The sequence below is a fragment of the Henckelia pumila genome, chromosome 3 (assembly GCF_033568475.1).
Source record: "Henckelia pumila isolate YLH828 chromosome 3, ASM3356847v2, whole genome shotgun sequence".
In the NCBI taxonomy this organism is placed as follows: domain Eukaryota; kingdom Viridiplantae; phylum Streptophyta; class Magnoliopsida; order Lamiales; family Gesneriaceae; genus Henckelia; species Henckelia pumila.
In genome coordinates, this window is record NC_133122.1 from 165,078,534 (window position 1) to 165,096,602 (window position 18,069).

An 18,069-nucleotide genomic window follows, 5' to 3' on the forward strand; every position below is an offset into this window, starting at 1 on the left:
TGGTGTGGCAAAGTTTAATGTCCGCCTAGGTAAACGATTTATGATAAAAGCAGCTGTGAGGATAGCATCCCCCCATAGGTACGTAGGAGTACGCATAGCAAACATGAGAGCACGGGAAACTTCTAACAAATGACGATTTTTCCGTTCAAAAATTCCATTTTGTTGTGGTGTATCAACACAAGAGCTTTGGTCTATAATCCCATGTTCCAACAGATAATTGCCAAGAATGCTATTGAAGTATTACGTTCCATTATCAGTACGAAACATGCGAATGTGAGTGCAGAACTGAGTTTGTACCATCTTATGGAATAATTTGATAATATGAGCACTGTCTGATTTGTTTTCAAGGAGATAAACCCATGTAACCTGTGTGTGATCATCTATGAAAGTTATAAACCAATGTTTTTCAAGAGGTGTACTGATTTTTGAGGGGCCCCATAAGTTGTTTTGGATGAGGGAAAAAGGACTAGATGGAGTGTATAAGAAATAAAATGATGAAGAGGATTCAATAGAAAAAAGTTGGAATAGAGAGATATATTGGTGAGATTTGTCCCAATACAATGAGAAGGATCAATAAGAATAAAAAATTCTTCAACTTGTTTTTGCAATATACTGAGGGGCAAATGAATTCCAAATTCAGTGCTTGTCTTCTCAAGGTGTACTTAGTCAATATGTGGTTGATTTGAACAAGAAGATATGTACATGTGGTATGTTCCAGCTTTGTGGGTATCCTTGCGCTCATGCATGCACCGCCATCGGTGAAAATAGACAAAAATTGGAGGATTTTGTTGATAAATACTATAACAAGAGTGAATATTTGAGGATTTATTCACACATGAACCTTTGAATGCACAAACATATAAGACAAATAAAGGAAGACCTCAAATAATGAGAAGAAGAAAAGCAGATGAGGGTGGTAGTAGCATGTCTACAGTAAAGGAACTCACTCATACATGTTAAAAGTGCTTGGAGCTTGGACACAATAGAGCAACTTGTAAAAATCCAGTTCATCCAAAATAAAAAATGTACAAGGTAACAATCTATTCAAATATTTTAATACAATGTTTCTCAAACATTTTGACCTAACTTTCAATTATAGGGGGATACTGGACAAAGAACTAAAGGCCCAGAAACACAGGCATCTGCAACACCAAGACAGGCACCAAGGAGGCCAGCAAGCCAAGTTCCAAATACAAATCCTCAGGTAACTGTCAAATGTACTTGTGTTCATGTATTTATGTATATGAGTTTTTAAATTTATGGCAGGAAACACAACAAGCTGAAAGTTTTCCTCAAGCATCTTCAACTAGAGCATCAAATAGTCATCCAAGGTAGGGGTGTTCAAACTTCGGATAAAACTGAAAAATTCGGTTTATTCGGTTCGGTTTATTCGGTTATTTGACCGGTTTTGGTTTCAAGTTTTCTTAATTTTGGTTATCCGGTTCGGTTTTCGGTTTTAAGAAAAAAAATCCAAAATAACCGAATAACCGAAATATATCTTAATTTTTTGTTTTTTTAATATTATATATTATATCCCGAACTTTCAAACATCTCCCAAACTAAAACTTAAAAATAATTAAAATAATATTTAGGGTTTTGACATTGACGATTGAATGGATGATTCAGAATTTCAGCCGCACTTCCATTTTCAATCTACCCTTCGGCCTTCGCTGCTTTGAGCCTTCAATTTTCAATCACACATTCAAAATTTAAAAAAACTTTGCTCGAGCTTTCGCTGCTTCGAGGATTCCCTTTTCAATCTTCAGTCTGGATTGAGAAGAAGACATCATGTTGGTTGTTGCTTCGACCTTCGAGAATTCGCTTCTTCACATATCATAGTGTTGTGCAGCTTCGAGCCTTTGCTAGATTGAAGAAGATGAAGAATCGAACAAGTTGTGCAGCTGCTCAGTCTTCTATCTCTTAGTGCTCTCTATATTGCTCATGGTATTATAGTCCATTTTATTTCTTTCAATATCCTAATAGATGGCTGAAAATAATGTTGTTATTGATGAAAGTGGATATTCAAATGGAAATGGTAGCGCACCTATTTCTTCATCTGCAAATTCGATTCCTGTTAGTAAAAAAAGAAAAACCATGAAATCTAGATCTCTGTTTGGAATCACTTTGATAAATATACTGATTCTGATGGCTCTTTTAGAGCAAGGTGTAATTATTGTGGTTCGAATTATGCAGCTGATTCGAATTCTAATGGTACATCATCTTTGGGTAATCATATGACAAAATGTAAGAAAAATCCCCACAACATGGAAACCAGTCAAGCAAAAATTGGGTTTCAACAAATTTCAAAATATCAAAGGAGTGAAGTATCAATTAACATTTGGAAATTCGATCAAGGATTAAGTAGGAAAGTTTTAGCTAAGATGATAATTGTTGATGAATTACCTTTTAGTTTTGTGGAAGGTGAAGGATTTATGTACTTTGTGACTGTGATGCAGCCTCAATTTCGAATCTCATCTCGTGCTACAGTGACAAGAGATTGTTTTGAACTTTTTTTGGAAGAAAAACAAATACTTAAGAATTTTTTTAAAGGTACAAATCAAAGAGTTTGTTTTAAGACTGATACATGGACTTCCATACAGAGAATTAGTTATATGTGTATCACTGCCCACTTTATTGACAAAGACTGGAACTTTCATAAGAAGATATTAAATTTTTGTCATGTATTCAGTCATAAAGGTGATGATATGGCAGTTGTGATCACAAAATGTTTGCTGGATTGGGGATTGGATAAAGTTTTCACTATCACGGTTGATAATGCTAGTTCAAATGATGTTACTGTGAAAGAAATGTCAAAACAATTTAGTAAATGTGGATCTAATTTGATGAACGGTCAACATCTTCATATGAGATGCGTGGCTCGTATTAGTTCAAGATGGTTTGAAAGAAATTGGTGATTCTGTGAGACGTATCAGATAAGATGTGAAATATATTAGGCAATCTTCTATAAGAATTCAAAATTTTAAGGATTGTTGTGAAATTGAAAAAATAACAAGTAAAAAGTCTTTGTGTTTAGATGTTGTTACTCGATGGAATTCTACATATCTGATGTTGAAAGCAGCAAAATAATTTGAGAATTCTTTTGTTACCTATGATGACCATGATTCAGGATTGTTAGATTATCTTCTTGGATATGTTTGTGAAGATGGAAAGGTTGCAGGGGCATTGACAAGTGATGATTGGTCAAATGTCAGACACATGGAGAAGTTTCTTGAATAATTTTTCAACCTTACTTTGAGGGTATCATGGTCATTATATGTCACTTCAAATGTTCACTTTCATGAAATTGGTGAGCTTTCTTGTGTTTTGAAAACGTTAACAGAAAGTGATGATCTGAATTTGAGAATGATGGCAAAGAGGATGAAATCTAAATTTGACAAGTATTGGGGTGCTCCGGAAAATATGAATAAGATGATTTTTATTGTGTGTGTCCTTGATCCTCGTTTCAAATTTGATTATGTTGATTTTGTATTTTGAGGATGTAAAGGGAATAAAAAGGGGAGAAAATGACAGATCAAGTAAAGTCATACATGAATTTTTTATTTGATGAATATCGAAAGGTAACTTCAAAAATATCTCAGCTAGCATCTAGTTCATCTACTTCATTTATTGACACATTGGATGAATTGAGTATAAATTCTGGAAGCTTCCATAAAGGAACTCTAATACAACAAAAATACTTGAAACATAAAGCCAAGAGTGGAAGAATGGATGCCAAAACAGAGTTAGATACGTATCTAGGTGAAGAAATTGAGGCTGCAAATGAAAAGTTTGATATTTTACTTTGGTAGAAAGTTAACTCACCTAGATTTCCTGCTCTTGCTGAAATGGCTCGTGATGTGTTAGCAATTCCTATCTCTACTGTGGCATCGGAAAGCGCGTTTAGTACAGAAGGACGTGTTCTTGATTCATTTAGAAGTTTATTAACTTCTAAGTTAGTGCAAACTCTTGTTTGTCTTTAAGATTGGCTAAGAAAAGAAATTTCACCTGTTAAAGTAGAGTAGGACTTGGATAATCTTGAGCAACTTGAATCTGGTAAGATTTGAGGTATATTTATTTTATTATAATTATTTATTTTTTATTGATTGATGATCAATATTTTTTGCCCAATATAGATTTTCCGAGTAACAATGGAAGAGATGCTTGTGTAGCCAATGTATAGGTTCAATTTCCAAAGAGATGTGGTAACAGGTAAGTTGAACATATTTTAAATTGTCTTTTTCTTCTTGTTTTTCTATTCTATTTTTTTTTATAATAAGTTGTCTTGCAAGGTTTGGTAGATGTGGTGCTGCCAGGTTGAAAAGGTAAAAATAACAAAGAAGCAAAGATGTCAAAACATGACTACTGTCTTTCATTTTCTTCTTATAATTTTCCAGTTGTAACTTTTGCTTTTTATTTTCCAAAGCATAACTTTTTTGCCTTTTATTTTCTAGATGTGTAGTGTTAAACGAAATGATGAAACTTGTGTTGGTGATTTTAACATTTTGTTCTATTTTTGTCTTAACTTAAGCTAGTTTTATAAATGTGTTCTTAATTTTTAAAATTGAGTACTTCTTGAAAATTTATAAAATTTTATGTTTATAAAATTAAGGCCTTGAACCGAAATAACCAAACCAAAAACACAGAACCGTATTACAAAAAAACCGAACCGAACCGAACTAAAATGGTTCGGATATCGGATTAGGTATATGTAAAACCAAAAACCGAAATACCGAACCAAAATGTTAAAAAATTGAACCGAACCGAACCGACCGATACCCCTAATCCAAGGGTAAGAAGACTTTGTGTATTACTATTTGAAAGCTTTATATAAATACATAAATATTTTCTTATTCTTAGGACATGGAGCATGATGCAACAAGGGTGCGGATGAGCCATTATACCAGAGCCAATACTCAATCTAGTGCAATGGACAGTCTACAAAGAAATTCCAGGGCAAGTGCAAGTGCTAGTGCAAGTTCAAGAGCCACTGCAACTGGATAAGGTAGCTCTAAAGCAGCTGCAACCGCTACTATCCATGGTTCAACTCAAGGAATAAGTGCAAGATCTAGTGCAACAACGCATGTTGGAGGAAACAATGTAAGCTCTAGTGCAAGAGCTTCAAGATGAAAAATTCAAACCTAAATCAACTTGTTTGTCTAGAATATTTTGTATTTTAGTTTTTGGAATGGAAGACTTCATGCTAGTTTTTTATATGGGGGTGGAACATAGGTGGATATGCAAGTTTTTTTAGATGGTGGTAGAACAGACATGATGAAAGTTTTTGTATTTTATATTTTAGTTTTTGGTGTATGTTTTGGTATCATATGAATTGCAAGTGTAATGCGGTGTGCCCATCAAGTTTGGACCTATCCGTTGAGCTAAGTATCAGGTTGGACTTTCTTGGCCATTAGACTTGTTTACTCAATGCACAATAGTCTAGCTCATGAAGTTAGTTGGGAAAGAAATTGAGAAGCAGGCCAATATAAATGTTGGAACCTAATTGGGGGGGGGGGGTGAAATTAGGTTCTATTGGCAACTTTAGCAATTTAAAATGATTTTGCTAAAACACAAGCGGAAGACTTAGGGCAGTCAAATATAAACACAGCAAGTAAATAAAGTAAATGATGAAAAGTAAATAAAGCGGTAAATAAGAGAGGATATGTTATGAGAGTTCGACGATAAATCGTCTACGTCTCCCCTTCTTGATTAAGATCGATTAACCAAGGATCTACTAACACTTCGTCTTGGCCTGATGGCTCCAAGTTAGTTGATACAAAAACAACACGATCACCGTGTCTCTTGGCCTTGAGGGCTCCAAGGATAGCCTCACTACAACTCAAAACACTTGGCCTTAAGGGATCCAAGGATAGCCACAGCAACTCAATAGACTCGGCTTCATACTCAAGTATACTCAACAACATTTTTCAAGCACTTATACAACTCGATACAAAAATGTATATCGAGGGACTTTGAAATGGGCTTGAAATGCTTGAATCGCTCGAATAATGCTTGAATGCTTGAGAGAATTGGATGGTTGTGTTGTGTTTGAAATGACCTCAAAATGCCTCTATTTATAGTGCTGAATCGGGTGAGATCGGACCGTCCGATCCGGACTTCGGAGCCTCCGAACTGTGCTAATTCAAATTCAAAAATCTGCGGCTGTGGCCCTGTTCGGACCTTCCAAACTGGGATCAGATCTCCCGATCAGCTGCATTAATTTCATTGTCAGGCAAAAGTCTCCGGACAAGATCTTCCATTGCGTAAAGAGATCGGACCGTCCGATCTGGTCTTCGGATCCTCCGAACTCTGGATTCGTGTCCTACTAACTTGACTCCGAAGAATAAAATATTCTTTATATGGTTCGGACCGTCCGAACTGCAATCGGATCGTCCGATATCCTGCTTCGTGTCCTCCAAACTCGCATCCAAACTTTAAACAATTGCTGGAAATACTTCGGACCATATGATCTGGCATCAGATCGTCCGAACTATGCAATCCAAACACTTCAAATAATTTCTTCAATTTTTGGTTATCGGTACTTGCTTCCAATATTTTTATTTGACGAGAAATATTAATATCTGCAAATTTATCACTTTAAAATATTAGTAACAAATAACCTAGTTTTGTAATTATCAAAACATAATATTTGAAACTTTTTAATGCATTAAAAACATTAATCTCACAACACGAGATTTGTATGCATTTAAGGCGTAACAATCTCTCCATTTTTTATGATCACAAAACTTGGTTAAATAAGAAAAATAAATATGCATTAAAAAATAAATAGCATACAATTTACATAACTCCCCCTCAATTAAACAACATATTTTAAAAAATTAAACATATTATTTAACCAATTTTATTCTCTCCCTTTTTGCGATAATCAAAAAGTTAAATAAAGAGACACAATAAATAAGGCAAATTTCATTAAACAACTAAATATTATATTTAAAAGAGCAACTAATAAAAATTATAACTTAAATGCAATAAATATAAAAACTAAGAGTCGTCTTCATTCTGCGACGGAGGATGAGCCATGAAGTGGTCAAATCGAGACTCCAACATAGCAACTCGAGTAGTCAAAGCATCGATAGATAATGTAGAATTGGCGAAGTGACTGGCCAAGCTACCCTCAATGCGACTAAAATTCGTCTCTAGACGATGTAGAGTCTTAAAAAGAGGATCAAAAGGAAATTGGTTTAAAGGAGTAGGAGGAACTTCAGGATGAAGAAAAGGAATATCACCAACATTAGTTGGACTATGGTGATGACTGGAAGAAGAAGGAATATCTTCGGGAGGAGGTCCAGAAGGAAATCCCTTCAACTGAACAGAGGGACGAAGACTCAAATAGGGAATGAAAAAATTAGTAACGAGACGGAACTTGGAAAAGGTACGCGTTGGGTCGTCAACCCAACGAGAGAAAACTGGATTCCAAGATATATCCATCTTGGTGATAGTGGAATGGTTGAAGATGTGAGAATCAGGAATGAGTAAATGTTCCACGTCATAAAAAAAAAATGTCGAAGTAAGTCAAAATGCGATTAATGAAGCGAGCAAAAGGAAGAGTTACTCGCTTTGAATTTTTGGTCGTGTTATGCATAACTTGCATAACAAAAGCGAGGAAGGTTGAAAAAATGGGAGGAAACTATATGAAAAAAAAAATATAGATCAAGACATTTGCAGGTGGAGGTGTCTCCACTGCGAGAAACGATGGAAGTAGTAATAAGTTTTTGGACAATTTGAAAATCGGGACAGAGATGTTTGAGAAGTAGACGATCGTCAGCGGCAGTGGCCGGACGACCAAGAATAGTATATAGGGCCAAATCACGATCAAAAGTAGGATCGTTTTGAGGCCAAAGCTGAGCAAAAAATAGACTTGGTCCGTTCCTAGGAAGGTCGAACCAATCAGCGAGATCAACGGAAGAAAAACAAATGTACCGACCTTGAAAAACTATGGTGATATGAATATCATCACCGCCCAACTCGAGCTCAAGGGTTGGCATAGAACTCAAAGATAAGTGAGGGAAAGATAAGATCAGGAGTGAAGGGTAAGAAAAAGGATTCTCAATGCTGAAATGTGATAAAAGACATCAATAGGAGATGAGATTGGGCCAGATAATCAATATCAAAAATTCGGACTGGTAGGATTGGGCAAGACGAGTAGTCATCGGGTATAGGTCGGGATATGGAGGGTTGGTTGGGATCGTGAGGATGGGTTTCAAGTCAGGGTTGAATATTACGACTCAATCCGCCAACTTCCATATTACGACGAGGCATTTTGAGTGATTTTCGAAGGTATAAAGGAAGGAAGAATGGTTTTCCGAAGCCTATTTATAGGCGAGGGTTCGGACGGTCCGATGCGAGATCGGACGGTCCGTTTCGGATTACCAAGATGATAAGATTTGACAGTTCGGAGCGTCCGAAGGTTTTGGCGGTGGTTTTTGAAAAACAAGGGATAATAAATTTGAATTTTGACCGCGGAAGGTTCGGACGGTCCGAAAGGCTTCGGACGATCCGATCTGGATTTGGAGGAAAATTTTCAAAAGTTTTATACTGAAAGGGCAGCAAACAGTTCGGACAATCCGAACTGCTCGAGATCAGATTTGCGGAATTGACCCTTAGCTTTTGTAAATTGCAATTAAGTTTTCAACAAATAATTCATATAAAATATGAGCTTATAATTTTGAATAAATACAATTAATTTGTATTATCCAATATTAAATTGCTCAAAATTATTATTAAGCTCCCCCTTAATTTGAAATTAAATTTAATTTATGTCTAAATGCGATTACAAGTCAATCATGTCAAGTTCACCACGCAAACGAATAAAAGTATTTTCATCTAGTGGTTTTGTAAAAATATCAACAAGATAATTTTTGGTGTCAACATATCGAAGTTCAACTTCATTTAGTTTGATGTGATCACGAATAAAATAATGTCGAATATCAATATGTTTGGTGCGAGAATGTTGAAGCGGATTCTTTGTAAGATATATGGCGCTAGTGTTATCACAGAAAATAGGAATTTTTGAAAAAGATACACCATAGTCAAGAAATTGATGCTTCATCCAAAGAATTTGCGCACAAAAACTTTCAGCAGCCATGTAATCGGCTTCGGTTGTTGACAACGCAACTCAATTTTTTTCTTTGAAACCCAAGATACTAAACATTTTCCCAAAAAGAAACAAGTTTCAATAGTGCTTTTCCTATTCACCTTATATTCACCAAAGTAGGCATCATAGTAAGCTTTTAAATCAAAAAAAGAAATTTTGAAATATTATAAGCCGAGATTTGGAGTATTTGAAAGATATTTGAAAATGCATTTTAAGGCAAATAAATGTGATTTCTTTGGACATGATTGCTATCGTGCACACAAGCAAACACTAAACATAATGTCAGGTCTACTAGCAGTAGCATAGAGTAAAGAACCAATCATACTACGAAATAAAAATTGATCTATAGGTTTATCTTTATCATCTTTGTTGAGTCTGATTGATATACTCATTGGTGTAGATGATGATTTCGAGTTCTCCATGCCAAACTTCTTAAGAATCTCCTTAATGTATTTTCCTTGATTGACAAAGAACCCATCTTTGAATTGCTTGATTTGTAATCCAAAGAAATAATTAAGTTTCCCCATCATGCTCATCTCAAAGTGGTCCTGCATGAACTTAGAGAATTCTTGACAAATACATCATCCACATAAATTTGCACAATTAACAGCTCTTCTTTTTCATAATTGGTAAACATAGTAATATCAATTTTACCTCTAAAATAACCATGTGAAAGAAGAAACACAGATAATTTATCATATCAAGCTCTAGGAGCTTGTTTCAATCCATAAAAAGCTTTAGTAAGTATATAATCATGATCAAAAAATGAGGATCAATAAAGCCAGATGGTTGCTCAATATAGACTTTTCTTTTAATTCACCATTTAAGAATACACTCTTAACATCCATTTGAAATAACTTAAAATTTCTAGAACAAGAAAAAGCAAGTAGCATGCGAATGGATTCTAGTCTAGCAACAGTCGCATAAGTTTTATCATACTCTCTGTCTTCCTCTTTACTATATCCTTTAGCTACAAGCCTAGCTTTTATTTCTAGTTATAGTTTCATGCTCGTCAAGTTTTTTCCTAAATACCCATTTTGTACCAATAATAGATCTATCATTAGGTATAGGAACAAGATACCATATATTATTGCGTTTAAATTCATTTAATTCATCTTGCATCGCAATAATCCATGAATCATCTAATAATGTATCATCTATACATTTAGGTTAAACATGAGAAATGAATGCAATAAGATTACACAAATTATTAAGAGAATATAGATACTCCATTTGATGGACTTCAGATGATAAGATCCATAGGATGATCTTTGTGAAGTGTCCAATCCTTTGGAAGAGTTGTGCCTCTTTTGTAGTATTATCGTCATTCAAGCTTGCGGAGGCCATCTCTTCTTCGAGTAAATCTACATCATCATTGTTAGTGCACGAAGGTATAGAAATAGATTCATCAAATACAACATGCATTGATTCTTCTACAAGTAAAGTGCGTTTATTAAAAACTTTATAATCCTTACTTGAAGTAGAATAACCTAAGAAAATACCTTTGTTGGATTTGGCATCAAACTTGCCAAGATTATCCTTACCATTGCTGTGAATAAAGCACTTTGATCTAAATGCACGCAAATATGAAATGTTAGGCTTTCTCCCCCTTCATAACTTGTATGGATTTTTCTTGAGAATTGGTCTTATTGATACACGATTGATGATGTAACAAGCAGTACTTATTGCTTCGGCCCAAAAATATTTTGGTAGATAATGCTCACATAAAATGGTCCTCGTAATCTCCACAAGTGTCCTATTTTTCCCTCAACGACACCGTTTTGTTGAGGAGTCCTAGGGCAAGAAAAATTGTGACCGATGCCTTTGTCTATACAAAAGTTTGTAAAATTTCCATTTTGAAATTTAGTTTCATGATCACTACGGATCTGTTTGACAGAAAGATTTTTCTCATTTTCAACTCTTTTGACAAAAGCTTTGAAATAGTTAAAGGTATCATTTTTGTGGGCTAAAAACAATGTCCAAGTGAAACGTGAGAAATCATCCACAATTACAAATGCATAAAACTTTCCTCCTAGACTAGCGTTCCTCAAGGGACCACATAGATCGAGGTGGAGAAGTTCAAGGGGCATAGAAATAGATACAAAATGTTTGCTTAAAAAGATTCTTTTGTGTTTTTGCCAAGTTGACATGCATCACAAACATAATCTGATTTTAAATTGAGTTTTAGCATACCAACGACTAGATCAAGTTTAAAAAGTTTTTCTATGGTACTAGGACCAATATGACCTAGTCGTCTATGCCAAAGAATGTTATCATCAACATTCAGGGTTACAAGGATTTTTATATTTGAAAAATATAAACTGTTTAAATAAATCTTGTAAACATTTTCACTTATATATCCTTTGAAATTTATGAATTTATCATTGATGAATGATACAGTGCAGTGTTGGGGAGTGAATTTGACTTCATAACCTCTATCGCACAATTGAATTATGCTTAGTAGATTTTTTTTAAGTCCCTTCATGAGGAGTACATCATCAATCAAGCAACAGTTAAATATACATATTGATCTGATGCCTTCAATCACTCCTTTGCTGTTATCTTCAAAGGTAACAGTACCTTTCTCCTTTGGTTTGATTGATTGAAGCAGCTCCTTGTTTCCCGTCGTGTGTTTGGATCACCCTCTATCTAGATACCAAATGCTTGGAGGAACACTTTTTCCCTGTCCCTCATCATCGTTGGAGACGATGTCATCATCCTTAGCCATGAGGCAGATGTTGGCTTCCTCGTCGTATCGTCACTGATGTTCCATGTTGCTATGAATGCCTTCTTTTTGACTTTGTCAACTTTCTTCTTGATAGGGCATTCATTTGCATAGTGCCCTTGTTGTTGAAAGTTGTAGCATGTCACTTCCTTCTCCGGCTTCTTTTAATTTTTGAATTTTTTTCCTCGCATGAACTTTTTGAATTTTCTTGCGAAGAGTGTCATATCATCATCATCTTCTTCTTCAACTTGGCTTGATAAGGCAATCCCTTTTGCCTTGGATTTGTCATCCTCCTTATTTATCTCATTTCTTGTGGATAGTTCTAACTTATGAGTTTTTAAGGTCCCGTGAAGTTGATCAAGATCATAGGAGGCAGTGTCACCTTTGTTGGATTCGATGATCGTCGTTCTTTTTGCATCTCACTCCTTGGGTAGTGCTCGAAGTGCTCTTTTCCATACTTGATTGGTTGGATAATTTTCACCTAGTTGGGCAAGCTCATTGATGATTTGAGTTAGCCTTCGGAACAAGGTATCAATATCCTCCTTGGCATCCATCTCAAAAGTCTCATACTTGAGTTGTAGAAGATCAATCTTTGTTTCTATGACTTGGTTGGTTCCCTCGTGGCAGATCTCCAATTTGTCCCGAATCTCTTTTGCAAAGGAGCACATAGAGATTTGGTTGTACTCGTTCATATCTAAAGAACAATGCAAAATATTCATAGCTTTAGCATTTTGAGATATTAATCGCATGTCCCCTTTAGAAAAGTCATCCATTCCTTTCAGAACTTTATTCCCATCCACTATTTTCATAGGTGTATTGGGACCTTTCACCGTCACCTTCCAAAGATCATAATCTACGTATTGGATATATAGAGACATTCTATTTTTCCAATAACTGTAATTTATGTCGTTGAAAAGAGGACGATGATTGGTTGATTTTCCTTGAGCATAATCACTCGCTAGATTTGCCATAGAGCCTTTTGAAAAATATTTTCAAAATATGGCTCTGATACCACTTGTTGGAACCTAATGTGGTGGGGGGGATTAGGTTCTATTGGAAACTTTATCAATTTAAAATGATTTTGCTAAAACACAAGCGGAAGAATTAGGGCAGTCAAATATAAACGCAGTAAGTAAATAAAGTAAATGACGGAAAGTAAATAAAGCGGTAAATAAGAAAAGATATGTTTATGGAAGTTTGACGATAAATCGTCTACGTCTCCCCTTCTTGGTTAAGATCGATTAACCAATGATCTACTAGAACTTCGTCTTGGCCTTGATGGCTTCAAGTTAGCCGATACACAATCATCGCGTCTCTTGGCCTTGAGGGCTCGAAGGATAGCCTCACTACAACTTGAAACACTTGTCCTTAAGGGCTCCAAGGATAGCCACAACAACTCAATAGACTCGGCTTCACACTCGAGTATACACAACAACACTTTTCAAGCACTTATACAACTCGATACAAAAATGTATATTGATGGACTTTGAAATAGGCTTGAAATGCTTGAATAAACGCTCGAATAATGCTTGAATGCTTGAGAGAATTGGATGGCTGTATTGTGTTTGAACTGGCCTCGGAATGCCTCTATTTATAGTGCTGAATCGGGTGAGATCGGACCGTCCGATCTGGACTTCGGAGCCTCCGAACTGTGCTGATCAAATTCAAAAATTTGCGGCTGTGGCATTGTTCGGACCGTCCGAACTGGGATCGGATCATCCGATCGGCTTCATTAATTTCACTATCAGGCAAAAGTCTCCAGATAAGATCTTACATCGCCATACAGAGATCGGACCATCCGATCTGGTCTTCGGATCCTCCGAACTCTGGATTCGTGTCCTCCAAACTTGACTCTGAAGAATAAAATATACTTTATATTGTTTGGACCATTGGAACTGAAATCGGATCATCCGAACTCCTGCTTCGTGTCCTCCAAACTCGCATCCGAACTTTAAACAATTGCTGGAAATACTTTGGACCGTCTGATCTGGCATCGGATCGTCCGAAATCTGCAATCCGAACACTTCAAATAATTTCTTCAATTTTTGGGTATCGGTACTTGCTTCCAATAATTTTATTTGACGAGAAATATTAATATCTGCAAATTTCTCATTTTAAAATATTAGTAACAAATAACCTAGTTTTGTAATCATTAAAACATAATATTTGAGACTTGTTAATGCATTAAAAACATTAATCTCACAACACGAGATTTGTATGCATTTAAGGCGTAACAAAAACAGCTCGAGTTTTCAGTTGGGAGACAACTGATCAAGAGATAACTTCGAGATAGCAGAGGGAAGGAAGCTCAGTTTCAAAAACCAGGAAGAACAATGGATTAAAAGGTGATCTTCTGGAGAGTCAAGGGAGAAACAAGGTATGATCGAGAGTTGACAGAGATTGCATTGAACTCAAGGGATTAAGAGTTGAGCTTTGAATCTGTAATTCATTTTAATCTTGATTCGTGCTTTGTAAGAGAATCTTTATTGAAATCTTGATTAATAAAGAGTTGGTTGGTTTCTCATGGATGTAGATCTCTCAAAAGATCGAACCACGTAAATTGCTTTGAGATCTTGTTTGAAGTTTATGTTGTGAGTTTTGGTTAATATTTGTTCCTGCTGCGTGAGATCATATTCGAATTGGTATATATTGGTTTGTTTTGTTTTGTTGGTCACCCTTTGACAACTGGCGCCGTCTGTGGGAATCGAGGAGGAGAAATCAAAACAGATGGGAACCATAAAGTTTGACATTGAGAAATTTACGGGCAACGATGATTTTGGACTATGGAGAATCAAGATGCATGCAATCTTGATTCAATAGGATCTCCTTGAGGAATTGGAAGGTGTGGAAGCTTTGAAAGGAGATGATAAGGAGAAAGAACAAGTCATGTTGAAAGCTCAAAGTGCAATCATCCTTTCTTTGGGAGACAAGCCACTTAGAGAGATCTCGAAGGAAACATCTGCAGCAGGGATCTGGTCCAAGTTGGAAAATCTATACATGACAAAATCTTTGGCTAACAGGCTGTATATGAAGCAAAGATTGTACTCATTCAAGATTTCTGATGACAAGGGAATCTCTGAGCATATTGATGAGTTTATCAAGATCTTGGACGATCTTGAGAAAAGTGAGATCAAGTTGGAGGATGAAGATAAGACATTGATTCTGTTAAACTCACTTCCTCATTCTTATGAGAATTTTCGTGATGATTTACTCTATGACAGGGATCAAATTATAACCTTAGATGAAGTTCAATCTGCTATCAAGGTCAAGGAGTTACAAAGGAAGCTTCAGACAAACTCTCAAACTCAAGGTGAGAGTCTTATGACAAGAGGCAGGTAGAAGAAGAGATTTCATAAGGGAAATAGAGGAAGGTCGAGGTCTAAAGTAAGTCTAGACCACCTTTCAAACTGAGATGTTTTATATGCCATAAGGAGGGGGCATTTCAAAAGAGATTGCCCTGACAGAAAGAATAACTCATCAGAGAAGAGCAGAGAGGTTTCAGAAGCCTCATTAGTCGCAGATTCTTATGACTCGGCAGAAGCACTGACTATTTCAAGACAAAGTTCAGTAAATGAGTGGATACTTGATTCAGTGTGTTCATTTCATAAGTCACCAAATCGATCATGTTTGAAAAACTTCAAGAAACTGACCAAGGTGTGGTCATCTTGGGAAATGATAAGTCATGCAAATTCAAGGGAATAGGATCAATAAGACTAAGGATGTATGATGGAACAGACAGAGTGCTGCAGCAAGTGAGATATGTCCCTGTTAAAAAGGAATCTGATATCTTTGGGAACGCTAGACACCAATGGTTATACATTCAAGTCAGAGAATGGAAACATAAGAGTGTCTAAAGGATCTCTGGTAGTAATGAAGGCAGAAAGGAGGAACTCATTATACATTCTACTTGGAAACACTATATTAGGAGATAGCTCCGAGGCACTAAAATCAGAAAATACTACCAAGCTATGATACCTAAGGCTTGGTCATGTCAGTGAGAAGGTCTTGGTTGAGCTGTCTAAATAGAATCTTCTGTGTGGTGATAACATTCAGAATCTGGAGATTTGTGAGTACTGCATACTAGGAAAATCCAAAAAAGGTACACTTCAAAATGGGAATCACATCACCTCAAGGCCTTTTGAATATGTTAACTCAGATTTGTGGGGGCTTTCAAAGACCACAACTCATGGAGGTGGCAGATATTTTATGTCCATATTGGATGAGTATTCGAGAAGTCTTTCGGTCTTTGTGCTTAAGAGAAAAGATGAAGCTTATGAAAAGTTCAAGGAATGACTAACTCTGATGGAGAACAAACTGTACAGGAAACTAAAATACTTAAGGACTGACAATGGTCTTGAATATTTTTATAATAAGTTCAATAATCTATGCAAGCTTAAAGGCATCACAAGGCATAGAACTAATCCAGGAACTCCACAACAAAATGGAGTGGCTGAACGCATGAATATGACACTATTTGAGAGAGTTAGATGCATGCTGTTAAATGCAAATTTGCCAAAGATATTTTGGGGAGAAGCTGTATCCACTGCATGCTTTCTAATTAATAGGTGTCCTAACAGTGCTCTGAAGTTTAAAACTCCAATGGAAATATGGAATGGTGCTCCAGAAGATTATTCAAATCTCAAAGTGTTAGGATGTCTAACTTATGCTCACTACAAGCAAGACAAACTGGAACCTAGGGCCCTGAAATGTATATTTGTGGGTTACCCTGAAGGGTTAAAGGCTATAAGGTCTGGAATCTTGAGTCAAAGGGTCCAAGGTGTTTTCATAGCAGAGATGTATTATTTGACGAAGAAAAGATGGGATTTAGTCAGCCTACAGAAACACCTAAAGCACCTACACAAGGAGAATCAGATCTTAAAGTTGAGGTGGAGCATGATTCTCATGCTAAAATACAGAAGGAAGATAATGTGATAAATTCAGAAGAAGACTCACATGACAGTGTAGAAAGTCCTTACCAAGAAAGGGGAGAAGACACTTATATGTTGGCCAGGACAGAGTAAGAAGAGAAACACATCCTCCTAAGAAATTTGGCCAAGCTGATATAGTGTCTTATACTCTTAATGTAGCAGAACAAGTGGCGTTTTGTGAGCCACTCTCATACCAAGAAGTTGTATCATCAAAACAAAGTGCTAACTGGAAACAAGCCATGAAAGAAGAAATCAGTGCCTTAGATAAGAACAAGACTTGAGAATTGGTTAACATGCCAAAGGACCATCGGGTGATAAAGTGTAAATGGATCAACAAACTGAAGGAAGAAAATTAAGATCATAAAGCAATGAGATACAAGGCCAGACTTGTGGCAAAAGAATTTAAACAAGTTGAAGGGATTGACTATCATGCGATATTCTCTCCAGTGGTCAAACATACTTCAATAAGATTGATGCTAGCACTGGTGCCTTACTTGGATCTAGAACTAGAGCAGCTTGATGTCACCAATGCCTTTCTTCACAGTGAGTTAGAGGAAACCATATGCATGGATCAACCCAAAGGTTTTGTTGAATCTAAGAACAACAAGGTATGCCTACTCAGAAAGTCCCTCTATGGACTAAAACAAAGCCCAAGGCAGTGGTATAAAATCTTTGATGATTTCATGATGGCTATACATTTCGAGAGAAGTGATTATGACAATTGTGTGTACTTTAAAAGAGATGGTGAATTAGTCAGAATATTTCTTCTACTGTATGTGGATGCTAGCAAGGATGATTTGAATGATCTAAAAGGGAAGCTGAGATCGGAATTTGAGATGAAAGAATTGGGGGAAGCCAAGAAAATTTTGGGAATGCATATAATCAGGGACGGGAAGGCTAAGACTCTATTCTTAAATCAAAGTTCTTAAATCAGCAAAGTTCTATAAAGGTCTAACATGCACAAGTCCAAAGCAACAGGAACACCTTTGGGTCAGCACATTAAATTTTCTGCATATCAGTCTCCAAACACTCCTGAAGAAAGGAAAGAAATGGAAAGCACACCTTATGCAAGTGCAGTAGGAAGCATAATGTATGGTATGGTATGCACTCGGCCTGATCTTGCTTATGCCCTGAGTGTTGTTACAAGGTTTATGGCAGATCTAGGCAGGCTCATTGGGAAGCCTTAAAATGGATTCTGAGATACTTAAAAGGGTGCTCAAGCCTTGGATTATTGTTTGAAAGACAATCATCGGAAAAACAACCTATTGTGGGATATATAGAATCAGATTTTGGTGGAAATCTTA